General features: G+C 44.5%; 1 long non-coding RNA gene and 1 other non-coding gene across 2 annotated transcripts; one reads left to right on the forward strand and one right to left on the reverse strand.

Moving 5' to 3' along the window:
* Positions 1-1,581: 1,581 nt before the first annotated feature.
* Positions 1,582-5,176, forward strand: LOC133346920 (uncharacterized). Its single transcript, XR_009755661.1, has 2 exons — positions 1,582-1,927; positions 3,165-5,176. It is a non-coding gene; the product is annotated as an uncharacterized LOC133346920 (long non-coding RNA).
* Positions 5,177-5,189: 13 nt separating this feature from the next.
* On the reverse strand, positions 5,190-5,272 carry TRNAL-CAG (transfer RNA leucine (anticodon CAG)). The gene has a single exon. It is a non-coding gene; the product is annotated as a tRNA-Leu (tRNA).
* Positions 5,273-14,729: the final 9,457 nt, after the last annotated feature.

Below are 14,729 nucleotides of genomic sequence, written 5' to 3' on the forward strand. Positions count from 1 at the left end.
CCGGAGTGCTTGGAAAATAATAATCACCATTTTATAAAGCCTCTGTCATATCAACATATCTCAAAGTGCTGTACGTAAAATAATAATAATAATAAAAACTATTCACGAATATAGATAAAATTAAAGAAAAATACAAACCCACTGATAATAACAAGAACGACGACTCGAAATGCAGACAATGAAAATCAAACTACGATAAAAGCGAATGATAATAACACAACAATCAAATCAGACAACGGGAAAAGCCAATTAATACAATTTGGGTACTGGTTTGTTGAAATCCTAAGTAAATAGGGAAGGCCTGCACAAATAGGTGAGTTTTACGACGTGCTTTAAAAAGTTAAACTTGACTCGGGATTCCCCAACGGAGAGAGGAAGGCGATTTCCACAATCGCCTACCACCATCTATGAACAGGCGTCAGCAGCTACTGCAGGGATACGCTGTGAGCATTACAGAGTAAGACGGGGGGGAACATTGTTGTACAGTACTATGCTCCCCACCTTCACACCCCACACACTGACCAGTGGCGAAGTACGGCGAAAGAACTCTGATTATCCAGGAATGGATAAACACACGGGGTGTACATGTACACAGGGCCAAGGTGAAAACCTTTTAAAATCATTTTTTTACTAAGAAAAATATGACTTTGTTCTTTCATATGATCATTTGAGTATTAACAGCATGAATAATATAACATGTGTATTACCTCTTTCCACGGCAGCTCTCTCGCCTACTTCAGCATTTTTCTTGCTGTGGTTGTTCCACCGGATGAAGATTGCTTGTGTAGCGATCGAAACGTAGTGATTTGTTTTATTTTATTTCTACTTACGTGACGTTACCGAAAGAACCAAAGAGTATGTGTATTACCTTTACCCATTGGTGGAGGGGAGTCTCTTTATATTAAGTTCGCATGCTTGCTTGCTTGCGTACTTGCTTGCGTGCTTGCTTGCTTGCTTAGGACCGTGCAAATCTTTCGGTCGTTTTTTAACCCACTTCCCGTGATCCAATCGAGCTGACATTTTCCACACAGACTCGTTGTGCCAGACAATTAATGTTCGTGAAAAAAAATTCCCAAAATTTTACACTTTTTAGGCAAAATGTTTTAATTTTACATATATTCAAATAGAACTCATTCATGGCTTTGGCTGAACGTCACAGTATAAGAGCCCAGAGCGTAACCCCTCCACAGGCCGCGGCGGAGTAGCGCAGTTGGTAGCGCCCTTGCTTCCCATGCCAAAGGTCGCGGGATCGATCCCCGCGTCCTCCACAGGCGAATATATTTTTAAATCCTTTATATTAAGTTCGCTGCCACGCATATAAAGGATTTATAGTGAAAAACTTTGTTTTTACGGGTTTACTTGTTTTGCTATATATGGCGGTGAAACGAACTGCATCACTGCAATCCTGGAATGGCTATCATTGCATAATCCGTCTAATCTGTGAACGGACAAACATCATTCCACCAGGGCGACCTGAAGCTCGCTAAACCTGCTCAGCACTGACATGCCACTTGAACTGACTGGGAGTGTCTGGAATGCTCGATATGCGTTGTCATTGCTGCTGTTGTGAAGCTGTACTTCCCGGTGTTACTCTCGCTGTCATTGTCACAGAGCCATCTCAATTCGTAAGGGAACCTGTAAGGTCAATCTTGATTTTAAGCTTTCGTGACTGCAAGAATCCATACTATTTTGTTCTTTCGGTAAAGTCACGTAGGTATAAAATAAAATAAATCAGGACGTTTCGGGCGCAACACAAGCGTTCATCATCATTGGACGCTCATAAACCAGTCTTCATCAAAAAGAACGTCATTAACTCATCAGATTCCTCCAGTGTAAATATTCAGATTACGATATAGCCTGCTGAACCTGGAAACCTCTCTCCTCAATTAAGAATGTGCTATTATAATCGTCCCTGCCGGCAGGCAAGGTAAGTTGTTTTTACGGCTGTGTTCAAAGTGGACACGAACAAAGCCTGATTTGCGCGCACAACAGTCGAGTGATTGCCGGGCCACTGCTGTGATTTATGGGTCAGCATGAGCATCGCGATATCGCATATACCTGTCAACCCATACGGTTTACCCATATTATACAGGGAAACTGATTTTTAAGGTCCATACGGCATACAGACGTTTCAATACGGGCAAAAATAAAATTGTCTATTTGGTTGTGTTTCTCCCTTGTGATGGGACTTTGTAGGATTAACTTTGAGATTTATAAGGGCACGGGGTGACCAACAAGGTGTGTAATAATGTACGCACTAATAAGGGGTTGAACAGGTATTGGTATCGGTATGAGGGGAGAATCAATGGAGATTCCATCTGCTCCGGAATGAGCGCGAGGAATTGTCACCGTTGATGCGATCAAGGGATTGACGCACACCTGGACACGGCGCTGTAATACGATAAAAGCGGACTGAAATAAAAGCAGACTGGAGTAACAGCGAACTGAAGTAACAGCGAACTGACGTAAAAGCAGCGCTTAGCCGATCAAAGAAAGATAAATGAGGGCGCGCCACTTGATCATGACCGTCTCGATCCAGGACAATAATAGTTTGCATGTGTAGTGTAGTAGAACGACACGACTGTGGCTCGGTACGGGGGCAGTAGGCGGGTGTCACGGAGGTCGTGTCAGGCCGTGACACTCTGCGTGAACCCAACAGGACACGTGACCGGATAAAGGGGGGCCAGGGGCCCCAGGGGGGTCACGTGGTTGGGGGCTCGGGCCTTCCCGAAGGATCTGGAAGAGGGGCGAGGCCTGGGGCGGAGCCGGCCATGCCGGAGTAGTTATAAGCAGGGTGTGGACGGAGAGCTGGGCTGTTCTGCATTGTCAAGTCTGGGATGAAGCCACCATCTACGATCCTCGGTCTCCGGTCCAGAAATGTAGTATCCCCGTGTATTAGCTAAGTTAGGAACGGTGGTTACCACCCTATGTCGTTAACCTGTTAATGTTAACAGTTACCCGTTGTGTTTAGATAATAAATAGTGTTGCCTCCAAAGTTCAGTGTACGCCTGAATTTTTAAACAGCGATTTAACACAGCATTCTGATCGACCGTATGAACAAACTGGCATAAAAGGTTACGTTAAAATCACATAATCAATACCGTTGGTTTGTATGATCTGTGAATCGTGGGATTTAATTTAAGATCATATTGTAAATTTTCCAGATGGATAAACCCGATCCACTTTGAGCCAGGTGGTGCCGGATCGACTGAGCAGCAAACGAGACACAGCCTCTGTTCACGAGTCACAATAACCATACATGGGCAAGGACGCCCACTCGCTTCCACGTCGAGGGACTAATCTACTTACAAACGTTCGGTGTACGAACGTTCAGAGATACAAACAAACATGTCCGTATGTCCAAGCTGCCTGTTAGGATCGAGAGTCGTAAGTGCAACCGCCGAACTATAGATGGTGGTGGTGTCTGCATCTGCAGAACATGAAGAAGCGGTGGCATCTACATCTGCAGCAGGGATGTGCGGTCAGGGGAGACAGTAGAGGCAGAGCCTCACCTGTCATACTCCAATGAAAATAGCTGTTACGAAAAGTAAATAATAAAATAAATATTAAGAATTTTTTTTCCCCACTGATCTGTGTTATAAATGTCATTTCAATATGATTCCAATCATTTTTCCTAGTCAAAATCGCCAAATTTGCGGAGCTTCGCTGCAAATACAGGGAGAGACGAGAGGTGAGGCAGCGACGCGCTCAGCCTCCCCTCTGATTGCGCAACCCCTCAGAAACTGGATGGAGCGCGGGCAATAAGCGTGTGCCTGTTACGATCTCTCTGTATGTCACCAATGTAATGTTTGTAGACCCCTTCATTACATGTCCTCGCCTTCCATAGTCCAGGTAACTTATTTCACGTATGTGTATAAAGATATTGATGATCGCTGGTCTCGTCATGAAACTGCAGTGAAAAGCGCCAGGGGAGGCAGCTATCACATCTGCCTCACTGAAGGGGGCGTGTCTGACACGCCCCCTTCAGTAAAGACACGCCCCCTCTCGGTGAGTACACGCCCCCTCAATGAGGCAGCTATCGCATCTGCCTCACTGAGGGGGGCGTGTTCTTAGCCAGTGCCTCCCCAGCCATTGACCTCACCGCACGTCACTGATCTGTAGAACATGAAGAACCAGTGGCATCTACATCTGCAAAACATGAAGAACCGTATGTCGAGTTGCCTGGTCGGATCGAGAGTCGTAAGTTCAATCACCGAGCAGTAGATAGCTGTGGTGGCACCTACATCTGCAGAACGTGAAGAACCAGTAGCATCTACAGGAGATTATACAACTTTTAAAGCCATTCCCCGTGTTTAGTGTACATTCCGTAAAACGTGTTTGGAATCGACAGGAGTAAAGTTGGACTTACGAACAAATCGACGAACGAACAGACCTCTGGAACCGAACTTGTTCGTAAGTAGAGGAGTCCCTGTTTAGGGGGGGGGGGTCTCTGCTTAGTGATTTCGTCGGGAGTACGATCGTATCGCTCGATTATTACAGCGCCGTCCCGAATTGAATGGCAAATTCCCCCAGCGTTTTTTTTATTCTAACACAACCCTCTGCCGGATTAAAATTTTAATTAGTAGATTTCCCAAAAAATGTTCGGTCCCTATTAAAGCGTGGGGCACTTTGGGTGAGGGGTTACTCGCGACGACTGCTCGCGTTCTCTTTCAATCGCCAAATCTTTACCAGAATTTAAGAATCGCTGCCATAGACGATTGGAGGTGACGAGTCACGCGACTCGCTTTTCAATGGACAATGCATCTTCCTAAAGACCCAAAAACACCCGAGGCGTTTGACAATTCCTCCGTGTTCAATATCGCGGTCGGTCAGCAGAGGGCGATGTTAATATGGAAAGCAAATACCTAAATAAAGTCGTGGAGTACAACGCCATTTTACATGTTAAGCGCGCAATACTCATCTATCAAGTGATAAAGTGTTTGAGTGTCTTCCATGGACAGCATGTTACGAAATTCACGTACTCGCAATCTGTTGACAAAGGCTCTTGCGCAATGCACTGCAGATGCGATCTTGTCAGCTGTACTGACACAAGTGCATTCAAACGCTTTTCGCGAAACGTAAAGGCATTGCGGTGGCAAACATCGCTACATTTGTAATGGAGAGACGAACATCCCAGTGGAAGGTGAAAAATAACAAAACATATTACGAATGGGGTGGACAAAATATATTGTCAGAAGTGGGATTCGAACCCACGCCTCCAGGGGAGACTGCGACCTGAACGCAGCGCCTTAGACCGCTCGGCCATCCTGACTCTCTACGAGTCTACGGGCTCTACTCCAAGAGTGAGGGCCATCGTTGGTCTACCCAAAGTATCCCATAAAATGGGATACTTTTTACGGTAAAGTCACGTAGGTAAAAATAATAATAAAATAAAACAATAATCAATGAAAATAACTCAATTAAATCACGACGTTTCGGAGGCGACACAAGTCTCCGTCTTTAGGTGGGACCGTCACAGCCAAATTTACTGTATCAAGTGAAAGTAAATTTCAAACTTAATTTGGAGCTTTCGTGACTGCAGGAATTACTCTTTGGTTCTTTCGGTAAAGTCACGTATAAAGATAAAATAGTAAATTTGGCCGTGACGGTCCCACCTGAAGACGGAGACTTGTGTTGCCTCCGAAACGTTGTGATTTAATTGAGTTATTTTCATTTATTATTTTTTTATGCTATTATTATTATTTTACCTACGTGACTTTACCAAAAAAAGCCTAAGAGTATGAATCCTTGCAGTCACGAAAGCTTCAAATCTAGAATTACTTTTTACGGGATACTTTGGGTATCCCATCAACTGTATTGGTGACCATTGTATTTTTTGATTTGTGTCGAAAGCACGCTCAACCGGTAATCCTGATGATCGAGAGTTTCTCTCATATATGTATGCATACAAATTCAGGAGTTGCCTTGCTTAAATACGTTGCAGGAGTAGATGTACCCATGCAGAAGGCCGATTCGTTGATGGCTTGCTGTCAAGTTATCTCCAGTCAGCAGTGAAACCTGTTAATTTTCATTACCCGCTATCCACTGATGCTTTGCATAGTTACTGACTGATTTAGTTAATGTTTGTAAAATCGTTCACAAATCAAAGGCCCTCATTAACATAGACAAATGAGCACTTACAGTTGAAAATCACCTGTTCCAATGCTGTAATTATGCACGCTTCTGGGCCACACGACATGAAAGGTGTACTCGAATGTTCTATGCGGGGTTAGGGACAGAGGGTCAAGACAGCACATTTGTCGTATTTTTTATTCTGGTGCATTGCGTCATTCCAATGAGCCTTGGATACCAAATATTTTCCAGCATCTGTTAGAACATGAGCAAACACGACTAATCTACCTGGCATTGGTCATTCGACAAATTGCGATAATTATTGTTGCACGGTTATATTTGATCTAGGAACGTGCCCGTGATGCATTGCAGTGCCCGTCTCTCCCCATACTGCGCAGAAGCGGAAGCCTCCGTTGAAGAAGTGGCCGTCGACAATGATGGACTCGGCTTTGTGTTCATAAAACATTCGTCGGTGGCACTGCGCTGGCAGTGGTCAGCAGAGACACACAACAACAACAAAAGACTCGGCACATTCGTCACTAACACTGTGGCCGAAAAGGGAGACAAAACGATGGATATGCTTTTTGTCTCGGTCATAAAGTTATAATAGTAGAGTTCTCTCAATATACCACGAGATACGTTAATAAAGTATATACGTAGCCCTGTCTCATAATGATTCACGGAATTTATCTATCGCATGTATTTCTGTATGTAAACCAACATGAGTTTTCTCGACGGCTGGGGCAGTCTTCAGGATTTCACAGTCGCTTCTATTGACTTTATCTCAAGAGTAGTCCTGGTATATTTTTGAAACTGTGGGGAGTTTCATATCGTGTAAATTACTCGTAAACAATTGCCTTGCGGCAGGACAACGAAGATTAATTATCTGCAGAAAAACAAATGCTATTTTCTTTAACTACATTGTATGTTGTAAGACTAAATATACATGCGTATAACTGACACGAAGCGAATCACTATTTACTAATTAGGAAAGGGCGTCCTCTAAGTGAGTCCAATGAAAATGACGTTATCTTTTGGAGTTTTCCCCGAACTCTTCATCATGAGCTCTGCTGTCAATTATGGAAGCATCTGCATGCAGATGCGATAAGCCGTGGCGAATGAAAACGGAATGTCTGTATGTACAGCGATACCTCGATATGCATATATTCTATATACGAAATTTCAGCGTAACGAGAATTGGATTCATTTCCATTATTTCAGTGGTTAAAATAAAGTTAAAGAATAAATAAACACTGAAACCACTTTATGAATAATACATGTTTCGATCTGCGGTACTGTATCAAAAAGAATAAATGTACGTTTCTTAACTATGTTTCTTTTATTTATGTTAGTTTTTTATACTGTAAAGTATCATATTATTTTCAATATGAATTGTCTTTGTTTACAATATGAACGGTAAGTGATTCAGTATTTATAGTATGAAATAGTTACGAAGGCTGGAAATGCATTCTCATTGTACCAATGTTATACGTTGTTCAATATACGAAGTTTCAATACACGAACGAAGCTCCAGGAGTTCATCTTCCAGGTCTACCGGCTGACAGCCATGCATCCAAGCAGCTCTTCAACAACCGACGTTCGTCGAGTCACAAGATCCTGGGTGCCGATTAACTGCTCGCCATGGTGCCTCGAGACGCGTAAACCACGTCGCGTGCCAGTCAACACTTTGGGACAAACCATGCGCACGGATTCCGTAACTCTTCACAATACACCGTTTGCTTTCGGAACTTAACTTTGGTAGTCTTGTTTGTTTCTGCAACCGTGTTAAACGCAATGAAAGCCGCCGGGTAGCAACAAAACAAAGATCCCCCGTATGGCCTTAACATACTGTTGGGGCAAGTGCTACTAGCGAGCACCGATGAAAGCCGGAACGGCACACAAGGGAGTGGGGGGATGGCCAGCACCACGGCCGACCGCCTTTGTCTCTCTAGTGGCAAAGTTTACACACCGCGCTAGGTTACAATTTAAGGCTGAGTCGACCTAGGAGAGGCCCAAGACCGGTTCAGATAATCGTCACTGGTGTTTGCCGCGAGCGAGAATCGAACCCAGGTCGCCGGGTTTGTAACGCATCGCGCTAACCGCTACACTACCACTCCACATTACTGTCAGAGTAGACTCCGTTTGCATATTCAAACGTTTTTCTTCTCCGGTCCAACGTTTGGGCAACGCATTATCAATGTGTCTGGTTTTGAGTGGGTCAAGCCCGTAAGAGCAATGCAACTCTATACAGTGCAAGAGTTTCGTTAATTCACATTTGATTATCTTTATGAGAGTTCTAATGCCCCCCCCCCCGCCCGCCGCTACGAACGGGCCGATCTAAAATACATAACCGCTTTCAAACCTCAGTTGGAAAGCGTTAAAATGAGACCAGAATGCGCTAAAGACCGGTAAATATCGTCAGAGAAAAGGCCCTCTGTGAATGGGGCTTGCACGCAGTGCGCCTGCTCAAAGACAGCTGCTGCCGGACGAATTTCGGCACCGGTGGAGTCCACAAAGGTGCAAAATAAATAACTACCCGCGAGAGATAAAAGAGACGGGTTGAAGCGGGCACAGTGTGGAAAATAACTCCCAACAAAAAAGGATAATACACAAAAACATGGTTGTCCGAATCGTGCTTGAAGCCTTGCAGGCAGCAGCCGTGCAGGGGCTTCACGGTTGCGCTTTGTGGATCTCCCGTGCGTTTTCGGGGTTGTACCGCGTGTTTTTTCCCTGCATGATGTCCGACGTTTCGCTCCACGTGCTGGAAGCTTCTCCAGGAAGTGAAGCTCCGAAAGTAACTGAAGTTCAAGCACCCAGCAACATGGAGCGAAACGTCAGGCATCATCGCAAACAGCACGCGTACAATCCGAAAACGCATCTGAGACAGACATAGTGTGGTTTAGTACCCAGCCATGTGGATTACTGTAACGGAGATTAGAATGGCCTCTCTTGGAATTATTCGCAACAGAACTGCAGTGTGACCTTATTTAAAGGGAGCAGACGAAAACATTAGGAGGCACGGCAGTCAATGTTAAACCCACTTTGAACACATTTCCAACGCTTAAAGCGATACAATCTGCTTTTGTTTCAAATCAACAAACATAATACAGCGTCCTATATATGTACCCAGTTACGGACTGGGACTAAAAATCGGCCCAAGCATTTGTAAAAACACACCGGCCCAAATTCGGAGTATGGGCAATTGTTTTAATGGATTGTGCAACGAACTGTATCCAAGCCTGGTTTGAGACGTCATTTCTTGATTTTGCCATTCGGTCTCATTGGCCAATTTGGGCAGGTCAAGAAAAACAAATGGGCCGGTGAGAAATAATCTTTGGGGCTGCCAAACATGGGACTTAATGCCAACCGAGAGCGTAAATAAGCAATGAAGCGTAAACATTAGAGGTAATAACATATTTTCAGAGTGTTTTTTTTACTCGGATTACACTTGCAGTTTCCCACACAGACCGACCTACCGGTCCTTAAAATGGACCGGACTGCCCTGAAGCCAGTCCGGGCCTTTCTGTACCGCAACATAAAAAAAATCTAGTATTTTGCACATTAGAAAAGCTGCATTTCATTTTCTTAGGTTTTTTCGGTAAAGTCACGTAGGTAAAACATTAAAATTAATTAAAGTAATTAATTGTAATGTTTTACCTACGTGACTTTACCGAAAATTAATAAAAGTAATTAATTGTAATGTTTTACCTACGTGACTTTACCGAAAAAACCTAAGAATATGAATCCTTGCAGTCACGAAAGCTTCAAATCTAGAATTACTGCATTTCATTCTCTCAGAGTGCAACATTTCAGCCGGATTGGTTGAACCAAAGGAAACTCTGGACCGATTTAGACATACAATGAATGGGGTGCCGCGATGGTGAGATGTTATCTCCCACGCATGGTATGTAGGAGGTTCGTGGGTTCTATATTTGGACGCCTGTGTAATTGGAGTTTGGATGTTCTTCCCGTAGTTGCATGTATTTTTCTCCGGGTCCTCCCGGTTATTCCCTCCACATTTCTAAACGTGTTTAGATTATTTATCTGCTAATATAATTCCCACGTGTGAAAAGCCACTGCGTTGAGCTATCATTTGTGGCTAAGTCAGTAGCGTAACTAGCGTGGGTGCAGGGGGTGCCTTGGCCCCACCTGACCAATGATTTGATTTGTCCGACATGAAAACCACCATGAGAAACAAATTACATATGTTGGGGCCCCACCTGACCGATTGCCGCACCCCCTGAGCTGATAATGTCGTTACGCCCACTGGGCTAGATCGCTTATGAAAAAAAAAGCGAATATAATCAGGGGGCTGTACCTGGTAAATAAAATAGTTTAGTTGTATGTCTCATCAGGAGAGTAGGTCCTGCTTGAAGCCATGCTGGAAGGCGGACCACATTGATGGAGTACTTGGGTCGACTAACAATGGCCCTCATTGCCGGAGTGAAACAGGGGGCAGTTCGGATGGCCGTGCGGTCTAAAGTGCAGCGTTCAGATCGCGAGTCTCCCTCGGGATGCGTGTGTTCGCATCCCACTTTTGACAAGCGTTTTGTTGTTTAAACCTCATTGTATCATGGGACCTCCTTTGCCAGTACCAAAATATACTAATAGGGGTTTTCCCCTTTTTTCTGGCAACAAAACTGACACCTTTTGCAAGGAATCATGCTTACATTAACCACAATGCTTGCAGTCAAATGCAAACAAAAAACAATTATCAGAGTATTGTTTTTTGTTTGCATTTGACTGCAAGTATTGTAGTTAATGTAAGCATGATTCCTTGCAAAAGGTGTCAGTTTTGTTGCCAGAAAAAAGGGGAAAACCCCTATTAGTAAACCTCATTGTATGTTCATGATTGGTTACTTTGACTCAATGTTAGTCATTCTGTTCAAACGAAATTCTGCTCTCTCGCCGTCTAATGTGTAAATATTGTGCAAACATTGACTAATAATTTAGGAGGGGGGCTGAGCCTTCTTCAACGGGGGACAGAGGGGGGGGGGTGTTAGCCCCCCTCCAGCCCCCTCCTGCCCCCCTGATGCTCAGAGACTGCTTAGTATTTTTTCTTAGATTACCTTATTATGCTTTATAAATCTTGAACGTAAATTAGTTTGGGTTCGTGCAGGTTGAATTACGTATTTCCAACTTGACCAATGTTACCTCAGTTCAAAATACAAATTTGAAAAAAATGCTCCCTACACCCGATGATTTGAAGGCCCGTTCCACATGACGTGGTGGGCAGCGCTGATTCAAGAGACAGACAGCGATAGAGAGTTTAACACGTATCAAATAATACGTTGTTTAAATGCATGCCTATACAGGTCACCGTACATAAATGGGGATTACCTGTACGCAGACAATCACAGGTACTGCTATTTTATTGCACGAAAACGACAGGAGGTACAAGAACAGTGTGCATGCATACTGCACGTTGATTACCATATGAATAAGTCAACCGTCAATGGATACACATTGTAACTCATACGTAGTCATTAATCCCTCCCCATGATGTCATTACATCTATACCTCTATTTAAGGAACGAAACAGGAAGATATCGCCTGATGAAGTTAGTTGTAATTACTGGCGAAACGTCGTACTCAGTTTGTAAATGTTGTGGATTTGCTCTCCAACACACCGGTGTGCTGTACTAGCAACGAATTGGCCACGTTCTGTTTACGTGACAACCCTTACTAATTGGCCGTGTCGGGTGGTGGCCGGTTTAACGACACATTTCCATTTACGCGATCAAACCTTCCCCAAAAAAAACCTATATTCCAATTATATATATAGAGAGAGAGATAGATTACGCTGCGTGTGTGCGCATCGCTCCGCTGGCGTGCGGCCGCTTTGTGACCACGGCACCGGGAGCCCTCCCCGAACGGCGAGGGCTCGTCACGGGCGAGCGCGTCGTCTGTAAACGGCTCAGGGTCTCCCCGTGTCTCCCTTCGCCCGCGCTCCGTTATGCAAACAGCTCTTTTTTTCTGCTGGGCACGGCTCGGCCACCGTGTTTGCCCCGAACTTCGTTTCGGCTTTGGGAGGGAAATCGAGCGTCACCGGGGCCGATCTGTCAAAGCGCTCACGGTTTACAATGACTGTCCCCAGAGAGAGATAGAACCTTTTCATCAGGTGCGGAGCCGGCACGAGCACAACTGATCAGCTGGTTTGTTTTCCCCAAACTTCTTCGTTTTTTTCACCGCGTTTCAACGATTGCCGTAAACAACCAAAATATCTATTCGCGTCTAGGCGAGTGGTGTCCAACTTTTCGACACATCGGAAGTGCAGACAGCACAACATAGGCACCCGTGTAAGTTGGGACAACTGAGAAATTGCCTTTACTCAAGTAAACAACAACAAAAAGAAGCCTCGCAGGGAAAGAGCAAAATACAGGTCTCTGACTCGTTGTAGACGAGACGAAATCCTCTAATTTCCACAAGACATTACGGGTCACGCGTACGACACCTAATTTCTCCTTCAATATCGTCTAGAACACTGCCAGGCTGGCTAGTAGTTGGCTTTATCGGCATTGTATGAATAGATGTATAACCAAAATGAAGAATTCAAGTAGAATACCATGATCATTCATATAACGCCTGACATTAAGCATTTGGAACGTGTGCGGAGCTTGCTGAACGGACTCTAAAATACTAAAACACTAAAACCAAGGCACACGGGATAGTGACGGCCCGGCGGTGTCGCGTTCACCGCTTGTTGCACAATTTGGAGAGTCGGTTCCGGAAGACCGCCCTGGTTAATGCTGCCGATTATTTACTGTAAAATACGCAGCATTTGCTTCACAGTGGAACTTTGCAGAGGACGTTATTCGAGGAGGAGGAGGAGGTCATTGTGGTTTCGGCATCAAATCTGGCACATTTGGAAACATTCATGGAAATTACTTAATTGGGGAACGCATGTCAATCCTGAGAAATTGTCTTGATAGTGAGGATTTAAAGGGTAAACAAACGAAAATAATAAATAGTAATAAATCCCCCGTTGTTGCTTTTGCTTGAGCATGAAAGACGCCCTCCCGTCATTCCCCCATCCGCCCCTCCCCATCCGCACGGATAATATATGTACCGTCCTTGTTTAATCTACTGCTGGATGAAGACCTCCCCACGCCGTGACGGTCATGGAGGTTGTCTGGTCACGTGATGGTTATTATACATTGTGAGGTGCAAGACAGCGCGGCGCCGCAGAGTGTGCGAGCAGCAGCAGCACACACTGCGCACGTATTCGTTGTCGTAAGTCACTTATAAACTGAACAAAGAAACAAAAGGTACATGTTTTTCTTTTTTTACCCAGACCGCGTTACTTTCCGCGAATACCGCAGGCTCAAGTTTAGTTTGTGAATGAGAGTTAATCAAATCCGTATATGAGCATTCGCATACCTAAAATGTTGCGTTAGGTGTCAGGTTAATGGGGACATCTGAAGAGGGCATGCGTCGGTTTCCGCGCTTGTGCTGTACAGCTCACCGATGCGCGTCGGGTTGTACTGCGGTGTTCTCCAGTCCGATGTCCGGGAGCGACAAGGCCCGGTGTCTAAAACGTTGAACATCGTGTCGAACAGGTGCAACGGCACGAAAGCCATGCCAAACTTCATCTGGAACAGGCCAGAACATTGGTCTGGGAATTAAGTTGGCAAGAGACAATTTTCGTTCATATCTTTTTTGTTTAGTTTGATTGCACAGTAGTTTCCATTTTTTATATATGAGTATTGGCTAAAACTATGTGGGATTTTGTTTTATATATTTGCGTACCTTGTACTGTCGTGGTTAGTGCCTTGCGCTGATCATCCCTACGACAAGACAGCCGAAGCGGCGTTCCGGAAAATATCGAGTGAAAACTTAGCCCTGCCAGAAAAACGCATTTGAGAACAATGTGTTTGTGCTTTTGGAATGATCTATTTGACCGATTTAGTTGAATTGGGTGTTCGTTTATATGTGAATGGCCAATCACGAGCCAAGGTGCTGTTCAGCTTAGGGTTTGGGGTGGGAGCTTTTGTGCACAATGAGCATGCTCTTGTTGCGCTGTGTGCATCTGTGTGCATCTGTCGCGATACTGGGTCCGTTAGCTTGCGTGTCCACCTTATGTATGTGCGCGAGTTAAATTTCTGCACGTGGTGAGTGTCCGAACGGTGTCACGATGGTTCACATCATCTCATAATTCCGTACCTGGGTTCAAATCCTGACCACGGCGTACAAAGTGTATCGTAGCATATAGCCTTATCATCATTCAAGTTGAATCGGCATGAATTTATGCTGCCATGCCTCTATATATTTACATCAATACTACAGTGACAAAAAGGAAATACTATCGTCAATAGCACTGCCTTAAAATTAAAAATATAGAAAAAGCGACGTGTCGAGCAATAGCCGTTCAGCTCTGAAGGCAGTACGCTTGACAAACGTGTTCAGATTGGTTTTGTTAGTTATTTGTGCTTGTGCACCATTGCCGATGCAGTATCACCAAATAATTTGTTTGGCTCGAGACACATTGGCGGCCGAGTGTGGTGTTGGCCCCACCACTTGCTTTGTCATGCGACCTTACATGCATGCTCACAGTATTCGCGTAGTGTAAGCCATCATGGATAGCAGGTTAATCGTTTTTGGTATGTTCGTGTTTTATATATATACTGGTGCGTGTTTCTGCGCGTGTGTTCGTGTAA

Source organism: Lethenteron reissneri, chromosome 25, assembly GCF_015708825.2.
Source record: "Lethenteron reissneri isolate LAM-NWPU_2019-01 chromosome 25, ASM1570882v1, whole genome shotgun sequence".
Lineage (NCBI taxonomy): Eukaryota > Metazoa > Chordata > Hyperoartia > Petromyzontiformes > Petromyzontidae > Lethenteron > Lethenteron reissneri.